Consider the following 25,114-nt stretch of genomic DNA (forward strand, 5'->3'; position numbering starts at 1 on the left):
TCCAATAGTCCATTTTGGCAAGGATAACCGTGAATCGATGTGCTTGATAATCATTCAATCCATACGAAATTGCCAAGCAATGATCACTAATCAGTAACGTATTTCGTGTCGCGCAAATACAGTTTTGAGCCCATTAAGGCCAAAGTTCAAATTAAGGACAACTCTTTCTAAATTATTCCTTAATACTAGACTGCGAATTCTTGTGCAAATTTGTATTTTTGAATTTGAATTTTGAATTCTTGTTCTTGCACCATTACAATTTTGACCAATTTCCAATCAATCTACGTACAGATCACGTTAATTTACAAAAAATATTTTCTCGTCTATCATTTAAGCCTATAATTTAATTAATGTGCAAAGTTTCAGGCCTGAAATTCGAACACGTGTAAAAAAGAAAATTTGTTCTTTAATTTTATCTGCCTGCTTTGATTTACGATTCTGCAAGAGTTCGCAGAGTAATTTGAACTTTTGCAACTCTGTTAGCCCCTAATGGAGAGTTTGTCAACATTTTCGAAAAAGATTGACAAACTTCTAGCAGATTGCATCGAATAGGTACACGAAATCTCAGCTACAATATCTATTTACTGTACCGAACTACTTTTATTTTCTTCTCTCGTTATTGGTCTCCTCGTATTGGTTCGCTAGAACCAATTACAAAGTTCTACAAAATATCCAATGCATTATTTACTATCGTACTTACCATACGATACATAAGTTTAATATTCCAATCAAGTCTTTTATCTAGTACTCTTATCTTTTCAATTCAATTGAATTTTCAAAAAGTTCCATTTCATATTTCTTGTAGACTTCCAATCTTTCATGTCGCGAAATTTATTGCTCAAAGCGGTTGAAATAAAATCTCGAACTGGCAACGAAAAGGCGTCTCCTTCTGGACGTCGTTTTTAAAATCAAAAGCCGATGTATCGGTGCCCATGCCTCGTTTCCCATTCAATGGTTAACACATCGTACGGCTGGATTCAAGCATCGCGCGAATCGAATCACAAATCTATGTTCCAATTCGTTGTAATCCGCGAAAAATACCGAAACTGTTCGCAGATCGACTTTTCCTCGACTGAAAAACTGGTTCGCCATCCGTCCGTTTATTTTCCATCCCTTTACGTTTTGTAGTCGTCTCGAGACACGTAGACGCTCGTCTATAAGTTACATCACCATATTTACAGAAAGTAATATTAAGTTTAAAAATAACTCTGAAATTATTGCAATCTTGTTGCACAATAATTTAATAACCAATCAATTCCATTTTATTCCGTATATTGAGTTGTGTAATAAATTCCTTTCAAAGCTGCTTCCATGACGAGCGCTGAAAAAAGGTATCTTCTTTATTTGGTTTTACTTTAAAAATGTCTAGAACACATGTTAGATTATTGACAAATGTTTTAATAAATGATGTCGATACCATGTATCGACATCGTCACTAAAGGTTTTTCTCTTCCTCCATACGTCTATCGACGCCTGCATTGAACGTGTTTATCAAAACAATTCGAATAATGCTCTCGTAATCCTTGCCTAGTAGAAATACATAACACGGTAAAGCGTCGATTATCAGAAGCCTGATTAATGGAACGATATCTATTATCAGAACGTAGATTAAGAAAAAATTCGATCATGGGAATTTCGATTAATGAAACGTTCGATTATCCGAATGGTGCTCTCTAAGAAGTAAGGAAGAGAAATATATATTTGTATTCAATGTGTGTTGCATTTTCTTACCGATTACACTTCCTCTTTTTCTCTAACCATCTTATTATTAGCATTTATAGATTAAATTCTATCGGTAACGTTCGTATCGCTTACACTCAAAAGCATTCATTGCTTCAGAAACGAGTCTAAGATGCTTCGAAGCGCCAAACATTGGCAACTATGAAAAATTGAAAGATAAGAAACGTCGTAAACGATTTTTGGAAAAATTTACCTCGCTCCAACATACGTAAAATACGTACAAGTGTATTTTATAAAAGTTCAACAATTCTTTTTAACAGAGCACACTAAGCTGACACACTCTCATCTTATAAATAAAAGTAAGCTAAATGAGTAATTGTATTTTGTCTGTGGATCATCTTTTTAATTGTAGTAACGTTTCACAATGTAAAAATAAATTTGGTCTTCCAAATGAGATTCGAACATATCTAAGTCATAAAATACATAGCGAAAACTTTTTTTATCTTCTCCAAGATATTAATTTCTATCACCAATTATGATATTGCAAGCTACCGACTTAGTTCACAAACTAACATACATTGTTTCGTATTAATTCAAGTTTATATTAATTGTACTGTATTGTACTCCAATTGCACTATATACGATATACCTTCAAAATGTATGGATACTATTATTTAAATGTATAACTTACATTATTGTATTTTACACTTCCTTCCTTTTTTAATATCCTTATTACGCATTTTGTTAACCGCTAATGACCATAAGAATGGTTGACACGACCTGAAATAAAATAAAAAAAATAAAAAATGAGGATTGGGAGAGAAAAATAGACACCGAAGAAAATTGTCAAATTCTGATTTAAAGGATTTGCACTTGTGTAATACTAATGTATTTGCGCGTATCTGCAAAATATTTCACAATAAATGTTCTCTCAAACAGAATCATCCGGTTATTCGAGGAAATTCGATCATCCGAATAGCCATGGTTTTACGGTTTGGTTCGAACAGTCGAGCTTTCGCTGTACTTATGAACAGGATTATACACCTTCATCATCGCACACATACACGTGCAAAAATATTCATTTTCCACTTCGCGAAATCAATCGCGACCGTCAACGCGAAAGTTTGCTTTCCGTCCCCGGATGAAAGCGCCGGGAAATTCGGTATCCTTCACCCATCTCCCTTGCTTCGCGTGTCTCTATTCAAAAGCAGCACGTCGACATTCGAGTGTCGTATGACGAACGAATTATGGACGTCCTTTGCGCAAACATTTTCTTCCCGATAAGCGTGAGGGCAAATAGACGGTGCAATTACGCGTTTCAGCTAATGAAGCAATCTCCGCCTCATCCTTGTTATCTCGTTGTATCCGTGAACCGCCAGACAGCATAAGAGAAAGAGAGGGAGGGAGGGAGGGAGGGGGAGGGAGAGGGAGAGAGAGAGAGAGAGTTAGAGAGCCAGGACGCAGGCGCTGGGACATATCCAACCATCGAGACGACCAAGATTTCCCGCGAGCCCCCTAATATTCAGGGGCACCCAAGAGGCAGGGTGAATAGAGAGAGATGACCGTCGAGTTGGATTTTGAACGCGAAATTTAATAGGCACTGCGTGTCCCAAGTACCCTGGACTAACGGTTCGGTTATTCTAATAATTAAATTCATTCTCATAACATTGTCCCGTGTGACTCCACGCGGCCATGTCTCTCTGCGTATGCTTTGGACGAAGATGCAACATACTATAAAAAATACGATCGACAGCCGCACAACCACAAATATATGGTTATTTCCAGAGTATTCAACGATTGACTATTTATAAAGCTCCGTGGAAACTCGTGCAATTAAAACTTGCGATCAATTTTATCAGAGACGCGCGTTTCGGCCGTCGCGGAAGCGATTGAAAAGAAGAAAGGACAAGCGAAGCGAAGGAAGCGTAACGACGATTTCATTCTCCTCGAAGTATTTCATGCGGCCTGCCGCGGTCTGTTCGACCACAAAGCAAGAGGAATTCGTAAGAAAGTTGCTTGGCATTTTCTTAGAATCCTTGAAGTAAGAAACTTCTTACGCGTTGGCGAAGAGACTCAGACGAAAAGGTGGATTCTTCCGCCTTCGTCCTGAACGACTCTCTAATTAGGATCGAACGGTCCGGTAAACTGCTGTGGATGAATTTAATTCTGCAATCTTCCGTGCCAGTGATTTTGGCTCGGCTATCAGTTTGTGCCGCCTTCGAACACAGTCGCTTTTCATGTCTTTATTTGGAACTGGTAATAATAGTTAAGGAAATAAGAAACAGAAGCGAGGAGAAATTCCTTTTTGTACATATTTACATGGAAAAATATAAACAACCTGGTTTTGAAATAAATCTGTTTATTATTTCATTATAATTTAATAAACATTAAGTAATTTTGTTCATTATTTATTTTAGCGAGAGTAATTATTTGATATTTTTATTTGTTATTTCGAGCTTATAGGAATTTCCTATGAATATATATGTTTAATAATAATATATGTTTTGGACAAAACATTTTGAAATTTCAATAACGCTGCAATTAAACATGTCTGTGATGATGATATTGGTAGAACTTGAAGCAAATCTGAAAATATATATAGAAATTATTTTAGTAATTAAACATATCTATCGTCATTATATTGCTAAAATTGGAAATATATATAGAAATCATAAAAATTTATGCTACCTTTCATCGCGTAAAGCAGAATACAAAATTCAAATCAAAGATACTCAAAACACTCTATATATATAATATTCAAACTAAAATCTTGTGGATCACTTAGCTACGTTATTTTCTATTTACAGAATCGTGAGTCTGAAAATAAATTAAATAATTCCTTCTATGTCAATATCTATATCTAGTATATCTATAACAAAAAGAAAAAAACTCGTAGGTTTTACGAGAAAAAAAGACGCGTCTTTATCAATTCTAGGCAATTAATCAACGACGCGTGCTGGTAATTGCTTATGTGGAGGGAAACGTTATTGTAGTAAGTAACAATACCTTCAGCACGACAATAATGCACGTCGGGCTGTTTCATGATACTTCCAGCGTATATTTCTATTGCAGCCGCGACACAATCGCTGCTTTTGTGAAAGTGTGGCAGCCTCGAATCAACCTAGCTGCCTGCTATTGCATCAGCTCTCCAACCCGTGCGATTTAATTGGTATTTTTTGAACAAAAGTTCTCTTCCACTCGCTAATCGTCATCTGCCGCAAACGCGCCTCTGTTGTTGGTTCGTTTTCGTTCGCCACAGTTATGTGATAAATGTTGCGAATCGCCCTCGCGGTAGCGCCAAGCACTTAGAGCATAAAATCTTAAAATGTTTTGAAAAGTTTTCGACTGATTGTATTAAATATTAAAATATAAGACTAGTCTACTTGTACATTCGCAGAGTTTTGCACATCAAGGATTTTCCAGGAATATATAATGCTGATCGATTAATCGTTCCTTCGAAGGGCAAGGAAAATGTTAAAGTACAACATTAAAATTAAAATATCTTTTAAACTAAACATTTGTCGACCCGAGTATCTAATATTCTCTTATGAAGAATTAAGAAATGCATCGGATGATGTAGAAAAAAATGTATAGTCCTGTCTGAGAAAATTAGAGGTAACCTTGAAATCTTTAAAATGCCTCGATTTTCGATGCACCACGCGATGCGTCACTTCGACCCATTTAACTTTTTCTCATGAAATTTTTGTCTATCTTCTGCCGTTTTAATACTGTGGTTTGTCCTAGTTGCATGATTCACCCTATATAATATTTGTAAAATGGATTATTTCCTGTAGAAATTCTGGTGGAAAATCACTTGGACTATGTTTCTCTTAGTCAACTTCTCTCAAACAACTCTCTGGAGCAGAGTAGATCCATCGTCATGCAAAAACGGCCGCCTTCCAACGAACATGTTCTACTTTTGATCCGTTTCCGCCCGATTCCGACGAGTCAGCGAGAAGTGTCGTAAATCAAACGAACAAAATTTTAAGCATTTCGTCTCCACTCGCAGAAGAAGCATTCACGGCTCTGGAGCTGGGCACGTTGTAACGCAATGCAGGAAAGTTAAGCAGGTTCGTTCCAAATTCTCGAATTCTCAAACTTCGACAAAAATGAGTCGAATGATAGGAACGAAAATGTTTCGTCACTTGAATATTGTTAAGCAAAGGCAAGTTGACTCATCAAATTAATTGCCAACATTTTTGAGGAAATGATTTGTTTATGGGAATGAATTGTGCTCAGGAGTTGAAAACATACAAAAATTAACATATTATCTTTGTGTAGTTCTAATGCTACGAGAAACAAGCAACAACTTATCAAGAAATGAAATTGTATACGATAAGATCATAAATTGTACTAACTTCGAATACGAATAGGGAGATACTTTATAATTAGAAAAATAGAGAGAACTTTGAAATCGTTGAAACTTTTTCACGTAGACAAGTGAAAATAATACGTACATGTAAAAAAATTACTTATGGGATAAGCTAATGATTCCAATGAGATTGTTACATTTGTATTAAAAATACAGTAATATTTCATGCACAACAGCTCCAAAACGAAAGAAAAATTGCTTAAAACTTTAGAAAATACCATCTAACGTTTCGATTCATGCTTAGTAGATCCATCTTTGTCATTCATTGTACTAGCGTTAGTACTACGAGTACTATCTACCCTAAAAGTTCTGAAATTTTATTACCCCCTATAGTAGCCATCCTGTTCGTTCACCTATCTCCATCTAGCTTTCCTAAGGTATACCTTCTTTCATCTTCCTGACTCGTTTAATATTTCCCCTTATCGACTGGTCATATCGATTTTAATTAAGTCGAATCGATGTTCTCAGTCGCGAACCATCCTGTCTCCAACATGTCGATTTAAGATTGGCGAGGGTAGGTACGTTGGATGATCATCCGCACGACGCTTCCTCTCCTACGTTTTATTAGTTGGAGTTGGATATGAACGAGGAAACACCGTTTGCAGAGAAATAATTTAAGTTTGGATGTTTCGATCGAATGTTTTCATATTTGTCGCTATATTCGATTGCTTCGCTTCTTGAATATGTTGAAATATTTCAAAAGCACTATTTTATAATTTTATTTCACAATTTTTGTTAATACATACGGAATGTCGTTTTGTCGAATAAAACTTCAGTAACGGAAGATTTCTACGAAACAGCATGTGCGTGCCTCTTTTTTCAAAATAATCTTGACATAGTTTTAAATACATTTTTCCAATAATTAATTGGTTTCACCGTTATTAACGAGTCTAAATTCATAGGAATGATCAATTATAGAATTGAAAAATTCTTGTAACAGAATTGTGACAATAATTCATCTTCTGTAATAAATAGGATAGTATAATTAAGATTTAGATGAAGTAAATAGGTTTCATACGAACAGTAAAGCTGGATTACTGTTTTTGATATTGAAAGTTATTTCAGGACAATAGTAATAAAAGTTTCATTGCACACCTTAAGAATGGCGTTTATGTGTCTTAAAAGGAGGACGCAGTTAATAACCCGGAATAATATAACTGTTATGAATAGGACGATAAACGTTTTATTATACAGAATATGCAATTGTTAACATGCATTTATTCACGATATAATCTTACAGAACACTCTGTCCTGTTTCTTAAATATATGTCTTTTTGATGGTCGTCCAAGTCGAAAGATACCAAAATCAAATCGATTTTTAAGTTACTTTTAATTAAAGATAAAATTAATTTTTGAATTTCAAAACACTTTTTCATTAGTTACCATAAATCATTTTTATTATTTAGATGAAGATGAAAAATTGTAATAATATTAGATTTAACGAATTATTATAAGACTAGATTACGATAACACTGGATTTAATTTATCCTCGTTGCAAACTTCCAAAATAATGTTATAGTAGGATGATTAGTCGTCTATGTTTTCGATGACGTAGTAGCTCTACAAATTGTTGTTCTTGTCTTTCAAAGTGTTTTCATAGAATTTCCTCCGGTTTACTAGAAGGCCAGATTTTCTTGCAACTAGTGCAACAGTACGCAAACGTGCTTATGTTAAGCACGATGAAATATTATAATATATCATAGAATAGTTATAAAATTTCTACAGAATCTTACATCAAAATATTTTATCCATTTAACGTGAAAAACTGGAATGTATTACTTATTCATTTAATGCTCGTATATTTCTATACGTAAGTTCTTTTAATGGGTATCTGTGAACAGCTTTAGTGTGTAAAATAGTTAGTTTACAAAGCCAATTAATTAATTTAATTTTAAACATAATGATAACAATAAATATAATATGCAGTATATTAAAAATCTTACAATTTATGTAGACATTATGATAGAATGAAATTTAAATAAAAACATATTATTGTTAAATCAAACAAATCCATAAATCATCACAAAATTATCAAGTTTGATAAAAAAGAAATAAATCATCGGCAAGAATTTCTCTTTCTGTTTCAATTCCAAGACAACTACTAGAAATCACGTTCTATTAAATCCAGCCTACGGCCGCGAAAACAATCGGAAAGTGTCGCGAAATCGCTTAGATAGGATTCTACACTAGTCATATCGTTTCTCTTCTTTCTACTCGCAAACTCGCGCGGAAAACCCTGAAAAATACGAGTTCGTCGAATCTTTTCGACACGGAAGAACGCAACACGAATCTCAATCCGGCCAGCCAATAAAAATTTACGACAAATCGTTGATAACCTAGCAATTTTCGTAAATGGTAACACGGATCCCGGCATTAAACGAACCACCTCTCTGTCTACCTCTCTCTTTCCCCTGCATGCGATTGTATTTTGTACATATTCTTTTTTTTATTTATATCGCTCATGTCCTGCAATAATAATGTGGTTCAGAATTTGCGGTTTACATAAGTGAACTTTCAACACTCATCACGAAAGGATACTCGGATCCATCATTATACCGATATAGTTTACACCGTTTCCTCTAAAATTGCGATCTTTTTTTTACTTATTGTCATTTTCGCAGCAAATGAACTATATTTCTTTCTTCTATATTCGAAGGTATTTTTTTACGGCTGACAGCGGTTCGCTTACGTCAGCTGCATTTCTCCACCTAGCAAACCGATTTCAATCGAATGAATCGTAAAGAGTAAAATTGATTTCTGCCCTCTTCCACGTGGATCTGCTCGCTGTACAAGGGAATCGATGCTTCTCAGCGCCCTGAGCGGTGTATACCCTGTTCGAAATCGACGAGTTATCGGAGAGAGACGAGGAAGAGTTAGAGGTGGAACTGAGATGTTTTCGACGGACGAGGGTTTGATGGAATGCTGGTGGTCTTACGCGAAGATTGGTTTCGTTCATGGAATCTTTTGTAAGCGGTGGTTGAGTGTCTGTTTGTATTATTGTTGTGGAATTCGAGCTCTCGTGTTCTTCGATTATATGGAAATGAAAAATTAAGATACGAAATATTAGATCGAATCTGATTGTTCTTCATCCCTAGTTGCTATAAATGGAGTAAAATAAACGTCAACATTTTAAAATTCAATCTCGAAATTTGCGAAATTTGTGTATGTATTATGAAACGCATAGAGTTTTGACATACCGTATTATAATTCGAAGGAATATATAAAATTTATAAAATGAAAGTGACTGTATAACGAATTAATTTTAAATCATTTTTGTCAGCTAATTTCAAAGTTTGTTCGTTTTAAACTTTGAAAAGTACGAGTTCCCAAAAAGTGCTGCAAAGTCATGATTTTCCACTTCGTATTTCTCCACACAGTGCCAGCATGCGACCAATTGTTTTGAATTTTCGATGGAATACAAAGCGATAGGGGACTCGTTTAATATTTATCGGTTGAAAGAGGTTCGGTGAAATATTAACGATGAAATATTGCTGCCAACTGTTTCACGTTTTCCGATCATGGACTGCTGTTAAAACGACACGGATGACAGTGAAATCTCGTTTCACGTCTATGTTCAAACTATTACGTTCAGATACGTCGTATGTTGTATATTCGCATGAAAAATGAAATATCTATGTAACGAACTAACTGTTCATGAAACACACAAAATAAATAAATATAATAAATGCAAGTATCAAAAAGGGGGGATTGTGTATAAGATACGGCTATAATTTTGATTATCGTTTATAATTAGACTATAAGATATTAGACTATATTAGACTATAAGTTTGCATAAGTACTTTCAGTCTGCATATCTGCGTTTAAAATGCGACTCGCATTCGCGCACCATATTTTCGAGTAACTGCTAAAATAATCGCTGCAAGTGGAGCGGATTCGGAATTCCCGAAGCACCTTTGGTAAGGAGAATTTCGAAGCCCTCGCTATCTATACTTCCGGTCCTTTTGCAATCCCCCGAGTGCAAGCGTGCCGCCAGCATTTCCATTTGCATGGATTTACATGCTCGGTAGCCTTGCCAGCGCGTACATACCATGTGTCCATATGTCTATCCTTATTTCGAGACCTTTCGCTCACCGCTGTCAAGACCACGTCGATTTTTCACATTTTTCGAATGATCCACGTGCGATCATAGGTTTTGTTGCTTCCCACGATACTCAAATCAAATAAAACTTATCTGATCATACAAGATATATTCAAGGCGTTCTGATAATGATTGCTCAATCCACGAGATCAGTTTAGATGAAAAAATAAGTCAAATATACAGGGTGTTTCATCTTAATTTATAGGTACGAAGCACTGGCAAAATACCCGCTGTATGAAAAGATGTCAATGATGTAATTAATTTTCCTGTAGATGAACGTATAGAGATCATAATATAAATATGGCGTATGTGTGCCGGTAATTACGAAACTGATGTAAGTCGTATTACATATATTTCGGTTCTAGGTATTTAGACTTTTGCGTTCGATCGTATTAAAAAGTATGTTTTCACTTATAACATGTTTCGCGGAATATAGGATCTTCCAACGTGGAATTTGTATATCATTGTACAATTTCATGATTAACGTTTTCGAGAATATGTCTCTTAAATACTTCAATGACTTACATCATTTTTAAAATTAATAGTGCATCCTAGGAATTCACGATAATAGGAAATAATGAATTTTATTAAGAAAACAAATTAAAAATAAACAGGTTTATTTACTTATGTTATATATTGTAATTTTGCACAATTATTTATTAATTGTCCTCTGCTTCGATAACAACATTTTCTGTCTCTGGTATTTAAAGGGCTCTAAAATATTCATGATGAATGCGGAATATAGGGTAGTAGATCCATTACGCCATTATATATTTTTCTTTTGTCACTTGCATATAATGGAGATAAACTGTAAATTATAATATAATTTTGGCTTTCCCCCTTTCAACGAAACATCTACAACATGAAATTCCGCTTTAGAATCCATTCATCTTTTATAAAATATTTTGTACGAGACATTACCATACCCCATACCTGAGCCTTTATTTAACGACGTAATGCAAAAATATGTAATAATTATTCTTCTTCTCGCAAGTCTCACGACTCACGTACAAAACAACATATGACGACCACGGATAAATATGTAAATGACATCTTCGTGTTGTTTGCATCTCATTTCACATCCATTTGCTAAAAATCTTCCAAGACACAGAAATGTAAGAAAAAAAGCTGGAAAATCAGGACGCTTTTCGGGTTCTCGACACACCACTTTCATAATCACCTATACACATATTTCTTTAAATGGAATCGCATAACGTTTAACGAACCGAACGATTCGTTTTGATATCTTTACAAATAATTGTTAACGTACTTGTGGTCGTTACTTGTGCACTCGGACTTCTTTCTCGTACAGCCACACTCTCTCACACGCACGCACACTCACAACTGCATTTTGCGCGCGCCACCCGGTCCTTTCTTTTGCGCGCGCACACTAACATCTCTCACTCGCACGCACAGTTGCATTCTCTCGCTTGCACCCATTCAGTAACGCGCTTCAACCGCAGCACCTGTGGGGATGGTCAGTGACGGAGCTGACTCAGTGTTTTTTTTTCACTATTACTAGCCACGTTGTGCGTATTTCCGCATGGGGGAGGGGGGAGGGTGGTAAAGTAGGTCACACCGTTTCCCGGAATTTCGACTGTCATTCAGAGAGCCGCGCGAGCTTTAAAGGCTCGTATCTCGGCGAGCGTTTCGTGTATCGAGGTGGCAAAAAATGCGCTTTATCCTGTTATTTCTTTATAATGAACGATCCTTTTGACCGTTATATTGTAATTGCAATTGATTTCGGTATTTTTGTGAAAAAATTTGTATTTTTTATAGAGTTTTTCTTCGTACAGATGAAAGTTAAGAAATTTCTTTTCGTATGAACAAGTCGTGCCGAAATCGAAGATTTTTCCCTAATTTTGACGAAGGCTGAGTATCGAGGCTCGTTAGTGCAATGGATTTTACTGCTTAGATTGTATCGTGATTTCTGTGAAATATACAGGGCGGTTGGTAACTGGTGTTACAAGCGGAAAGAGGGTGATTCTACGCGAAAAAAGAAGTCGAAAATATAGAATAAAAATTTTTCGTTTGAGGCTTTGTTTTCGAGAAAATCGACTTTGAACTTTTGCTCGGTACGCGTGCGGTACGTTATAACGGATCTCACTGTAGATCGTTGTCTCGATGGAAAAATTAAAAAAAAAAAATTTTATTCTATATTATCGACTTCTTTTTTGCGTAGAATCACCCCCTTTCCGCTTGTACCACCAGTTATCAACCACCCTATATACTTGCGCCAAATATCCTGCAATTTTTATATTATATTTTCAGATTTGTTCCAAACTTGACGAACATAATTTCGACAGTCAACTTTCATTACAACGTCAATGAAATTTCCAAATGTTTCGTATAACACACGTAATATAATAAAATGTTTATATTCAAACATTGTAGAGAACGACTGTATAATCCAAACGTAAATACGCTCCAAGATACGCTTGACGTATGAACTCGTACAAAAACTGAAATATCATAGTTCGACCGATGAAGGAAAGCAGTGAAGACGTTTTCCAAGCGAGAAGTCACTGTGCGAAAGACGAACTTACCTACCAAAGAAGTAACCTATAACATCGATTTGTCCGTTTTTTCTCTGCTCTCCCTTTTTTTTTCTGCACTGTGATTGTAACGGACGAGAAAGTTACCGTAATACTCGCGTCCAAACGTCCGTTCCTAGACGTCTGTTGGACATGACGATATATAGACACGTCCTTTTCCTTCCTCTATTTGTATGTGATGGCCGCGTGTCAAATCCTTGTTTTCCGTTTCGTTTACCGGAAATTGATTTTCGATCTGGCATTCTGCAGGTGACATGCATCGTGAACATCGTCTCAAGGACGTCCCTTCAAGGAAATTGTCTGCTATCACGCTGCAGGCTATATCGTTCTATCTTGCATGCCCCGCTGAGACTTCGTACCTTCTTTCTACTACAGAAAGAAGATTCTTGGATACCTTGGGTTTAAGTTACTTCTATGCTTTTTTCTTCTTTCTTTTTCCTTTCGAGGAAAAATTTATGAAATAGACGGATTATGGACAGAACGATATATCCGAAGAACTCTGTTGACTTGCAGAACTCAAGTATTTGTTAAAAGATAGAGCAACGTCAACTTGTTACGAAGTACACTGTGCTGCAACGAAACGATACTTGTAAACTTTCGTAGTTAAATACGATATAATGCTTGGAGTCGTTCCTTCGCTGACAAATAAGCCGTCAGGATAGGGTCAAACACCTATCCAAACACTTCTAGGGATACACACGGTCATCAATCTAAACGTTCAACTGTTTCAAAGACGATATGATCCTACTACCTGCGGAGCAAACTTGCGAAACCTATCAATCAGACGACTTTAAAAATCAACTTTTGATCCCAAGTGAAAAATATATCGTCAGGCATTGAGTAATACGTTTGTTAACGTTCCACGATGTCGATTTTTCATTTTTTGATGTTGGAGATGAAATTCTGTAAAATAAAGAATGTTTGATAAAATTTGTTCGCCTGCGGCCTTTTACGTGAATTTATACCTCTATAATCGCAACTAAAGAAATGGAATTTCCTGAAATAAAAATAAAAATGTAAATTAAATGGAGATTTATCTCATACCGTAAATATTACAACGAGTACTATATATTATGTATATTATTTTATTTTTTGATATTATGTGCATTTTATGTATCTCTGAATTCTTTAATTTCCTAGAAATGCATATAAATGCACGATTTAGTAACGACAAAATTACCTGATTCCTATTTGTATTTATTAAGCACTCTTTTCCTCTTAATTTTTCTTCATTTTTTATTCTTACTCGGTATTTATTGAACAGTTTGCAATTTTTTAGAATGCACGTTTACTTCTGTCTCGATATCTCTACTTCGACCTATGCGATATGTAGGAACAATTTTCGTTTTGTTTATAGAAGGAACACGTTGCGTTTGATGCATTTAGAATACGCAGAAGGATGGTAAAGTAGACTGGCAAGAAATTTCGGAGCAGGCGCAGATAATTTTCCCTTTAGATATTTCATTTCGTAACAAAGAAACGCTCGAAAAACCGAGAGCAAAACCGCGAATCGTATGGGGAAACGTAGCATTCACTGCAAGTAATTGTCTCTTTATTTTTCGACGCGACTCGTACGTGGACGATTTTACACAATAGACCCGGAGTAGACTCTCGGAACAGTCGTTGCTAGAAAATGATGGAAGCTCGTTGAATTGTCCACGATTTAAGGGGACTTTGTTGATAACACGAGCCGCTGGTTTGGAAGGAAATTCTGCTTTTACAAAACAAAGGTGTGTGTTGACTTGATGGAAGAGCTTTCTTTGTTTCAGTTCCGCTGTTTTACGAATATGTGTGTATTTTAAGCTTGATATTTTTATTATATAACCTTTCTTCTTTTTTCATTCGTTTAATTGATCGCTACAGTAAGTTAATTAGTGGCCTAATTAATTGAAATTCTAGGTTGAGCATCATTTTTGGAAAACGTTGGTCTGTTTTAGACATTTTAACGATCATAGTGTTCTATTAACATTCTCGTAGAAACGGAATACTCGAAGATCGATAGAGAAATAATTGAAACACATCGCAGATATAATTATATAAGAAAAATTAAAATTATTCCACGCTTGCAAGCTTCAGTTTCATAAATTTACGTAACATTCGTAATATAAATTCCACAAAATCGTTACAATCGTTCGTCCATCAACGTTGGCGCGAGAAAGAAAGAGGATTCGAGGGATCGAGCGAGCATCGAGCGAGCATCGAGCTAAAGGTGGATAACAAAATGGTGGAAAGTGTCATAGCGTTCTTCACGCGATCTTTTATCGGTCTCCCGGCAAACGGTTCGCTAACGATCTCTGGCTTTCTCTGTTCCACCCTTTTATCGCCGGAACGGGATCTAATGACCGGAAAAACATGCTTTTCACCGGTGGCGAGACGCGCGTCTCATTCTTATTCCGCTCCGGCTTTGTTCGACAACGGTGTTTTACTCGTGGCTGAATCATCGCGCTTCGCGAATAGAAGAATGGACACGCGGCAAGAAAAGAAGGAAAAACCAGAAAAGTTATAATAAATGTGTATAGAACACGTTGGCCATTAAATATGAATATTTATACAGCAAGTTTCTCATTTCACTTTTTAGTGCTTATATTCGATCACGAAAGTTTTTCCATAGAAGCCACGGAAAATTGTAGTGTTACATAGAACATTTTAAAATTTCATTAACAGTGTAATGAGGGACGAATGTGATGATTATATTGGTTTAATTTGAAACCAATCTGAAAATGTATGTTGAAATTACAAGACGTTTATTGCAAACATATATCTAGCAAAAAATTAGTATAAACATTGAATAGTCATCTCAAGCATGTAATAAGTGTTAAACATGGTCCCACTGAATATTTAAGTTTAATAATATAATGGTTAATCGACCGCTTCGATACTTTTCTGATCTCTGCGAAATATATTGTTTCCACTAAATATCTTGTAATTTCTACATTTTAGTTTGATTTCAAATTTTATTTATTAATATACATAATCATGATAGTCGAATTTCGTAACGCTACTATGTGTTTCCAAATGTTTCCTATAACGTACATAATATAGGTATTCATAAAAGACGTCTACGAGTGTTCGAATATCTACTTTAAAAAAGAAAAAATTGTCTTCTGCGCGGTGCAAAGTATCTTCTTATCTGGAAGGTTAAAGGATATTCGTGGTTCTCTGATTTCGTCGATTTCTCGATTTTTTTCATGTTATACAGCGTTAAATAGCAAAGCATCGCGGCGAAAGTAGCACAAAATCTCGTCTAACAGTCAGAATTCCAAACCGCAATTTCCTCCGTTTCCACTTTTCTCTGGAATTTTAGCGCTCCTTCCTGCCGTTTCCAACCGTCTCCCTTCCCGGCTGCTTATCTGGTCTCTTCGTGTGGTTTGGACTTCGCTGATTCGAAACAGGGCTCATCGTCAGCTTATTTGGTCCAGTCTCGTTTCAGGGTCGATATTTTCTACTTGTTCGTTGGTCGTACGGAAAAGAAGAGACAGGGAAAAGAAATGTTCATGGTTCGATGGTTTTTGCTGTGTGCTCGATCGCGTCCCTACCCTTTATTAGAAATTAGATCGTTCGGCTGGTGAACGATAGAGGGAATTCATCTTAAAATCGTAATAGGTGAATTGGTTGTTTTCCTAATTGGAAGAATGTTATTGAATCGTTTTAATGTAAATTTTAGGAAGACATCGATTTTTATTTTTACTTTTAGAGTTACATTTCGTTTTATATGTTTAAAAATGTTCAATTTAAATTACGTATTAAATTAAATAAAATAGTATCACATATTTCAAGCTACATACATGTTTTATGTATTAACGCGTACGTGTGTAACATTTTAGTAATTAATGAACTTTCTGCTATTGTAATTGACGTCTCGCAATTTTACTTTTTACTAAGGAACTATAAAATAAAGTAAATTTCTTAATTGCTGTATATATTGTATATCTAATTTTTCTCTTACGAATCGCATGAAATGACTGTTCTCGATACAGGGGTTCAATATACTGATACTTAAGCAGTGCAAACGGATTATCGAATAAAATGGGGGCTTTCGTTTCGAGTCTGGGTCTAAACGGATGTACTTTTATGGCGCGGACGATTGATTCCTTTGAATGTTTCTTCTTTTTCCTCCTATTTACTCTTTTTTTTTTTCTTTATTTCGTTGAATTGGCTACTTATTCTATTTATTGGATCGCTTCACGTTCATTCTTACTTAAAATTTAATATCGTATAAGAAAAAGAAGAAAAAGAAGAGGAAGAAAAAGAAAAAGAAGAAAAAGCAGTGAATAGATAAGACGATGGATTTTCCTTGCGTTTTATCATGACGAAACAAAAATGTCGTGACACAGTTACACTATATTGTGAAACTTCGTGGAATGAGATTAATCGTTAATTTCTTATTGCTTCTTACGTTACAATGAGAGAACTAAAGTACCAGAATAACCCAGATAAGAGCTGTCCTTCGTATATCAAATTCTACTTTGACGTAATCCCGAGTGTAAACCTGTGTTCAGCATCGATTCAAGACGTGCAACTTTCAAGAACTCTGACACGATCATATTCTACACAATATAGAGCTATCAGTGTAATAAATAGGCTCCAATGTGCTTAACTTATCGTAAAAATACAAGTTACAGACGTCTAATAGATCTACTTTGCCGTAAACAATAACTGTCTGAGATCCCACTTTAAATCATTTATTGCAACAATGACATAATTGAAAGTTGAATGAACTTATGGAAGTGAGTATTTGTTTCTTGAGAATGAAATATCAATCATATACTTAAATAATGAAATTAAGAAACGAATAGGAAGTTGAATTGATCGGCGGTTTGGTTTCTTACATGTTAAAAGGCGAAAGCTTCGTAAATTTAAAAAGCAAACTTCCTTTAAAAACGTTGGAAAATGAAGAAGATCGAATTCGGTTCTTCAGTGGCACATCGTGATTCAATCCCTTCTCTGAACCGTGGATTATCGCACATGTACGGCCACCAGTTTCCTCCGTTAATAATAACCAGATTATCAATGTAATTGACAGGGTAAGATGATCTCGTTCATTCATGTTCGTTAGAAGATGGCAGAGTAGAGCTGAGGCAACGATAAAAGTAACGATACTTATAGCGTTAACACGGTGCAAAGACGTCGGATTACTTTGTAACGAGTTAATGCATTTTTCGTGCCGCTTATTAACGTCGATGACGTTATGGCATGCCACGGCCATAAGCAAATTAATACACGCTACGAGCGCATCTTAGTATGTGTAAAGGGGTAATTCAAGCTAAATACCGTTCGCGAATGTTGTTGCACGTTTCGTCAAGCACTATACAAAACGCTCGAAGAAAACAATATCGATAATTATTAACGATAGAAAATAATTATTAACGAATACTGTTGCTACAAAAGATATTTGTACGTTACTGTATCTATATACTAGTTAATTAGATCAGAGTATAATAAATTTCACAATGAAAAAACAATTCCTCCGGGAATTTTAACTACAAAAAAGAAAGTACTACCAATATCGTAAAAAATTCTGAACTCTGGAAACTACTTCCACGGACACGATCACCGCAGTAAACTGTGCCAATTGACGACTAAAAACTGTGGCAGCGACGCAGTAAAAGAATAACGCAAAGTGGTCAGTATAAAACCGCGCAAGATCCGCTTTCGAACAATTAAATACACCCGCGTTTTCAAAGCCAGAGCAACGTGCGTCGATCAGGATCAATATCACAACGAGACACGATGCATGAAAAAAAAAAACAAAAGTATCAAAAGGGAAAACCACCCTTTCCTCAAAAAAAAGAGGGCGGAAAAAAGCGAATTCATATTCCTGGGAAACGTTTGAAAAGTGCGTTGAATATCGTTCGCCCCTTCCATTTGAAACGATGGCCGTCGATGTACAGAGTGTCCAAGTAATCATGATAGAACTGGCAAAGGGGCGTTTCCATGGGGAAAAACAAATCGAAAATGTAGAGTAAAATTTTTCCATATTACGCGCAATGCAGCATTTGAACGAGGATTTGAAACAAAGATAAAAAAATGCATATAACGTGCGGTTTTCCTGAAACTTGATATCAGGAGATCCGATGCGTGTAAAAATCTGTTTATGAGATTTTTGTTAGGATTTCCTTTACCCGCTGGCTCAGTTGAATTATCTTGGATATTTCTTTCTTTCTCTAGCCACACACGGTGACGTTTAAATAAATAATGCCGGTGCCAGCAACAATCTTTCCATCGTTTCGTAAATGTCATGCAGAAATCGTTTATCCTCCCTTCCGTTTTGTCAGATATCGCGCTGACATTCAGTAAAGAACAGAGTTTTTGTGTAACTTCAAAAATTTTCTGGAATAAGTGCGATTAGACGTCCACTCTTCAATCAAGTCACGATTACGAATGGATTTCACTAAAAAAATAAGAAATATCCAGTGTAGCAGTTTATAACAAAAAGTAATCTAAATAGCATTGTAATATAATAATCTTCCTGATAGAGAACGATGAAAATTACAGAATAATTTGAACAGCTTTCTTTTTAAATTGATCCTTAAACAATGAAAGAAATTTTTTAATTGGAAATCAAAATATTACATATCTTTGCTCAAATTCTCCATACCTAAGGTGTAACAAGCACCATCTGACAAGAACTGACGAGCAAAATGTACAATAAATAAGTGAGATAATTTTCTAGTAATTAGGTTCTGATGTACAAACGATTTTTACCAATCCTCTGTCTATCTTGGGGGAATTATTATTTACATCCACATTACGTACGAACTGATGATATCACTGTTGATAAGACAAAATCGAACAATGATTATTTCGATTTTTGTCCACTGTATGTCGTATTGTGCGACGCTTCGAGAAAACCGAGTTTGTAAATTTGTCAAGTATACTTGAACTTGGTTAATCGCAAACTGAACAGCTATAATCGACATGAGTTTAGTCTGCGTGTGAAGATAAGTTAGAAACGTAGAATAAGGAAGCAAAGCGCGCTATGAAAAAAATGTTATTCTACGTTTTCGATTTACTTTTTCACATAGAGTCGCCTCCTTATCGATTGCACCACGGTTAGTGGGACACCGTATATGGGTATACAATATGTCGCGTTGATATTTTTACTTTTACTGAATGCGCTTCGCCCGTGGATTTCGTATCGACAGAAGTGACCTATCACGAGTGCCTCCGCGAAACAACAATGCCGCAGCCAGTTAAGGTCCGTCGCTCATTGCGCCCATTGTTACTGCCATCGCTTTTATGGATCGACAACTGTGAACAAAAAAAAAAAGAAAAAAATACACAAACGGCCCTGCTTTCATTTCCTAACTATTCTTCACTATCACTGCGTTTCTTTTTTTTTTTTGGGGACAGAGATACCTACAGACGATAGAATTATTGTCGTTCAAGGTTTCAACGGATGGTGAATTCCTCTAAATTAGTTTCGAGTGCCGATAAAAATTAACAAAATATATGCTTTTACATATGCAATAAAATATATGCTCGCTAATATATGCAAAACTAATGATAATTTCTCTATGATAATAACGGAACGAAAGCATCAATTAAGTGAAGCAACTAAATTTACTAAATTTCTACAAAAATTTAAACAAAAAAATATCATCTATTTATTTATCAGTAGAATTACTTTACAGAGTTCGACACTAACGAAATCTTCTTGGAAAGAATGGAATGAAGGGTACATTCGAGGGAATGGTGTTATCAGAATTAGATTGTTAGACAATTCTTAAACAAAAGAGAAAGTCGGCTGGATGGTTCACCGATGAAGCGGCGTGGTTCGCTTCTCGTTGGTCAGCTCTCGATTCTCGTTTCTGGATGTATCAAACCACATTGCAAGGTAGCAGAAACGCGGCTGCCACGGTATCCGTTGCCTATATCCGGTTTGGCGGAGAGGGTGAGGCCACGATATCGCTGCTACGTGTTCAGCATCGCGGACAGAGAAATCGGTGATCGTAGAGCTTTTGCGGTTTTGCGTTCGATGTTAGCCGATGACGAAGTTCCTGTTTTACCCATGTACAAGATCAAACCTATATTCTACCACATGAGTCATCTTGCTCGATTGAACTAATATTATTAGCGATATTTTAAAAGTCACAAGTCACAAATGCCTAAACAGCCAAAATTTGTCTACATATGTTGAAACAAGTTTGGCAATAAAACGAATGAAATTTTATAAACTACGAGTTATCCGATTATCATATTTGATACAAAATTGTGGAACTCGTCGCTTGTCAAATCACTAATGTCATTAATTGTAATTTCTTGTTGCGAATGAGGTGTAAGTGTTGTCCGTGATGATTGTAGATGCTGGCTGTAGATGTCGCTGATGGGGTACTGCTGATTTTCTTCCGTTTTTGATGCGTAGAAGAAAAATCGGACTCCAATCGTCGGGATTTGAACCCGGGTTCCGAACGTTCGTAATCTAAGGCGCTAACCATTGCGCTGCCGTCGGCCGACACTAGTTAGTGTCGAGTGGTGGGGTATTTGCTGTTGAGTGCCGCCACACGAGTTGGGAATTTTTAATTCTTAACACTAATTAGATCGTAAACTTCCAACAGTTTAGATTAGGTTAATTCATTTTCGACCACCCCATTCGAACACGTTTAGGAGATATCGCGCGAGACGTAGAATTAGACATCGAAAGATCCCATAAAAATCTACCAAGTCAAAATTCAAAAATAGCGACCGGATGGTATGAAAAGTGGATAGACGTAGCAAGTGCGCAGGTGATTTATCACTGGACGCTGAAACAGGGATTGCATGGTCGTGTACATACAGAGAGAAGGTCACAGTACGTGGTGAACGAGTACAAGCGCAGCATGGGCCGAATATAGGCAGTGTAGCAGATAACGATTAAGTTACCACAGCAACTAAAGGGAAGCCACTAAATCAAACCAAGCAAGAATGCCTTACGATAACCTCCGCATACCGTGGGTCATCGGTTTGCTGGTTAACGGACGTCCTTCGTCGAGGCTTTGCTTCCACTATCGTCCTTGGACAACGGCGAATTAAGGTAACATGAGCACCACAGAAGCCCCCGAGTTTAAGGCTTGCGGGTTAGGTTCGGCAACGGAATTTCCGTTAAGTACCGTACACGTAAGTCTGGCCGTCAGAAGATCGCGGTTACGTGACTTCCGAGAAGTTCGTAGGTGAACTGAGAACCCTGAAACGAAGATGACTAAACGAATGACAATTATTAATGATGATCTACTTGGACAAGTTGATAACAGAAATGCTATGAGGATCGGCTGACGCGACACTAGCGCCACGTGGACCTTAACTACTAGCGCAAAATGTACAACGTACATACATATTTATTTATCGATTTATGCATTTCTTTAAAGGTAACAGATTTGGGTTTCTCGAATACGACGCTAGAGTTTGTGTGATTTTAATATCTATCACTTACTGTAGAACTACCTTTAAACAAATTATTTGCCATAAATTTTATGATAATTTGAGTTTAGAATTATTTGAAGACGTTATATGAATTTCTTTGGATTTCTAAGGAATTTATTTTAAATCTACTAGAAATCTGAATCTTTAACAGTGTGCTTCATCTTACAGGAGATGGTGAGAATTATGAAATCTCGAACAAGTTGACTGTATGTGCGTGTGATACTTTAAATTGATAATAAAGCAGTCCCAAAAGGATTTGAGTGTCTTTATTTTCAATAAATTCTTTCAATATTAATATTACGTTTTTCTTAATATTAAAATCTTGCAATTTATTTTGGTACATTTTTGATTATTTTTGTTTATTATAGTATTCCTGCGTATTCTTACAATTTTGCAAATGAAAATTGTAGTAAGAATATTTAAAACATAAGAAATTGCTGCACCAAGAATATAATTTCTTGATTAATTTCTCGGAAACAAAGGACCGTTCGTCCAAATCCTTTCGGAACTGTTTTACTATCAACTTAAAACATCGAATGCATAAGCAACTCATGCAAGATTTCATAGTTCTTACCACCTCCTTGTTAAGTAAGTTTGGTTGTTTCGTAATTAATTGCTAATGCGCGGTTGTTCATTTTCACTATCGGATGTATTTTTATTGAAATGTTCAAAAAATAATTTGTAAGTCAACTTATAATTGGATCAATTATCTCGAAATATTCAATCAAATCGATTATAACGTTCACTATCTATAGAAAAACTTCCATCCTCCCTTCTTCGTTCTTTCCACCCTTTCATGAATGCTCCATTGGTTCAGTGGAATATCCTTTCGAAATTACTCGATCGTGGAAGCGTAGTCGGTCACAGGAGCAACGCGAGTCGCCGTTAAGAATCCCTCTAGGATCCGCAGATCCGACGAAAGCCTGGCACCGAAGCGTCTTAAATCAGCGCGCAGACCGACTAGAAAACAATATCGGCGTTTCTCAAAGCCGTTTCTCTGCTCTCTCGTGAAATGGATTTCCGTGCACGTTGGGAAATCAAGCCAACAACTTGGTCCTGTGCACGCTACGCCAATGCTTCTCGACATTTTTATTCTCGTCCAGCCGCGGATCGATTGAGACTTGCTAGAAAAACCTTAATGACTTCGCCCTGAAACTGGCCAAGAATTCTTCAAACACTGTCGAAATCTCTAGTGATGGCTTCAAGTAGATACATTGAAAGTACCTTCAAAAATTATTCCACATTATATTCGAACAATATGAAACATATTGTAGGTATTGTTATAATTGACTGGGTTTCTTGATTTCAATTTAAAAATTGATGATATCTAATAAGAAATTTTTTAATAAAAAATAGCTAAAAGTAAAAATTTGAAAATGTTAATGGTTTTAACGTACAAGAATTCAGAAATTTGAAAATACGATAATACTATTAAGATTCTATTACGTTTGCTAAGTACAATGAGTTATAATAATGAGATTATTAATGAATTATATATTGATATATGTATATTGGATTTGGTTTGGATTTGCAAGTAAATATTGAATTTGATCCCATCACTACTGTGCTCAATATACGACAAGTTCGCGAAACCATCGAAAAGAAGGGCACGTCAAATTTTGTCGGATAAGCAACGAACAGATCGCGAACTGTCCGAAGATTCTTTGATAGATGCCAATACTATTATATTTTTCTGGCGATCTTTGACAGTCCGACAGTTCTGATCTTCCGCTGGCGATCGCTGGTTACCCTCGGAAACAGTGTCTTTCATGTGTTTTGTGTGAACACTGAGAGAAACTGTGGTATACTTGGCGTAAAAGGTTTTGTTGTTTCTTTTGTAAGTTAACTTTTTTAAGTTAACATTTGACAGTAAGAAAATAGTATAGTTTTAGTTTTAGTAGTAAACATAGGAATTTATATAATATTCGAAGTTTTTAAGTTAGGCGTGCAGGAAATAGGAAAGAGACTGTTATTTCAGGAAAAATAGTAAGATAAAGGAAATCTTCTGTTTGAAGTCGAAATCTTTTAATATTGAATTTATTTTCGGAACATTAGAAACTAATATTTTATTTATTTCGTTTTAAAATATGGAACAAAGAATGGAAGTGATAACATTTAAATTAGGATTAATAGTATAATGGTTAAAAAATATGTTTAATAATTCAACTCATTATTAGAATTTTGTATCTCTACCGAGTGATTGTTTTTAAATTTATGATAGAAGTATAGTTTTGTTATTTGAAGATAACAAATCTCGAAACGAAGTCGATGGAGTGTAGTGAACCTTGACAGAATATTGATGGATAACTTACAATAGTGTGCGGATGTGCAGCAACACGCAATATCATTTTCAGAAAAACTTCGTCAGCGTCTGAACTTAACTGCTGACGGTTTTCACATAAATCCATAACACGCAAAGTATTATCTAGTTGCGGAAAAAAGGAATTTATAGTTTGCTTATATTAAACTCGAAAAAATTATAATAAGTCAAAAAATTACTCTTTACTGGACGAACATGCAAATTAAGGAAAGAATTGACTTTGAATTATTTATCCGATGATTTACCATGAATAAAACTCTCCTGATGAACATTCTCGTTATTCAAATATTTTGTCAGAATTTCTGATAAATTATATATGTATGTATATCTGTCATCATGGCATAGTTTGACAACCGCTAGAATACACGAATGTTGAAAGAAGACATTTTCATTATTGTCTTTGGTCCCGTAGTAGCGGTCAATAATATCGAGTTATCAAGCAACCGGTGAAAAGTGAACGGCTATACCTTTTAAAGTGCTCTTTCCCCTCACTCTCAATGATACTCTTCAGTCCATACTACCCGGAAATTGCAAATAAACCTCAAGATCCTTTAAATGTACCATTAGGATCCATTAAGAAACGCGATGAGCACTTTGGAAAGTACATTTTCCGAGAAATTGTCGTTTCAATTTTCAAGCTGGTAGCCATGAATGGGTATAGGGATGAAAAGGATGTGATTTTTATTTGA

At 35.8% G+C, this 25,114-nt stretch overlaps 1 protein-coding gene across 3 annotated transcripts in view; it reads left to right on the forward strand.

Annotated features, from left to right (window-relative positions):
* The window catches only part of LOC117232940 (furin-like protease 2), a 412,456-nt gene that overhangs the window by 361,504 nt on the left and 25,838 nt on the right, over positions 1 to 25,114 (forward strand). The window lies entirely within an intron of this gene.

The sequence above is a fragment of the Bombus vosnesenskii genome, unplaced genomic scaffold, assembly GCF_011952255.1.
Source record: "Bombus vosnesenskii isolate JDL3184/JDL3185 unplaced genomic scaffold, Bvos_JDL3184-5_v1.1 scf7180000013294, whole genome shotgun sequence".
Lineage (NCBI taxonomy): Eukaryota > Metazoa > Arthropoda > Insecta > Hymenoptera > Apidae > Bombus > Bombus vosnesenskii.